The sequence below is a fragment of the Danio aesculapii genome, chromosome 15, assembly GCF_903798145.1.
Source record: "Danio aesculapii chromosome 15, fDanAes4.1, whole genome shotgun sequence".
NCBI lineage: Eukaryota > Metazoa > Chordata > Actinopteri > Cypriniformes > Danionidae > Danio > Danio aesculapii.
This window is the reverse complement of record NC_079449.1, coordinates 41,180,151-41,181,243: the sequence shown is the minus strand read 5'-3', so window position 1 is coordinate 41,181,243 and position 1,093 is coordinate 41,180,151.

Sequence of the window (1,093 nt, the reverse complement as noted above, 5' to 3'; positions counted from 1 at the left end):
AGGGTTCTTCTGTGGAAAGAGGAGAACCTTAAAGAAGGACAACCATCTGTGCAGCAATCCACCAATCAGGCCTGTATGGTAGAGTGGCCAGACGGAAGCCACTCCCCACCTGGAATTTGCCAAAAGTCATCTGAAGGACTCTCAGACCATAAGAAACTAAATTCTCTGGTTTAATGAGACTAAAATTGAACTCTTTGGAGTGAATGCCAGGCGTTAAGTTTGGAGAAAACCAGGCACCACTCATTAGCAGGCTAATATCATCCCTACAGTGAAGCATGGTGGTGGCAGCATCATGCTGTGGGGATGTTTTTCAGCAGCAGGAACTGAAAGACTAGTCAGGATAGAGGGAAAGATGAATGCAGCAATGTACAGAGACATCCTGAATGAAAACCTGCTTCAGTGTGCTCTTGACCTCAGACTGGGGCGACGGTTCATCTTCCAGCAGGACAATGACCCAAAGCACACTGACAAAATATCAATGGAGTGGCTTCACAACATCTCGGTGAATGTCCTTGAGTGGCGCAGCCAGAGCCCAGACCTAAATCCTATTTAACATCTCTGGAGAAATCTGAAAATGGCTGTACACCGTCGCTTCCCATCCAACCTTATGGAGCTTGAGAGGTACTGCAAAGAGGAATGGGCAAAAATTCCCAAAGACAAGTGTGCCAAGCTTGTGGCATCATATCAAAAAGACTTGAGGCTGTAATTGCTGCCAAAGGTGCATCAACAAAGTATTGAGCAAAGGCTGTGAATACGTCTGTACATGTGATTTTTCAGGTTTTTTATTTTTAATAAATTTGCAACAATTTAAAAAAAAAAAATTCTTCACATTGTCATTATGGGGTATTGTGTGTAGAAATTTGTGGAAATAAATTAATTTAATCAACTTTGGAATAAAGCTGCAACATAAAAGAATGTGGAAAAAGTGAAGCACTATGAATACTTTACAGATGCACTGTATATCTGTATATGACTCATGCAAAAGGTGAATTGGGTAAGCTAAATTGGCTGTAGTGTATGTGTGTGAGTGAGATTATATGGGTGTTTCGAATTATGCTGGATAAGTTGGCAGTTCATTCCGCTGTGGTGACCC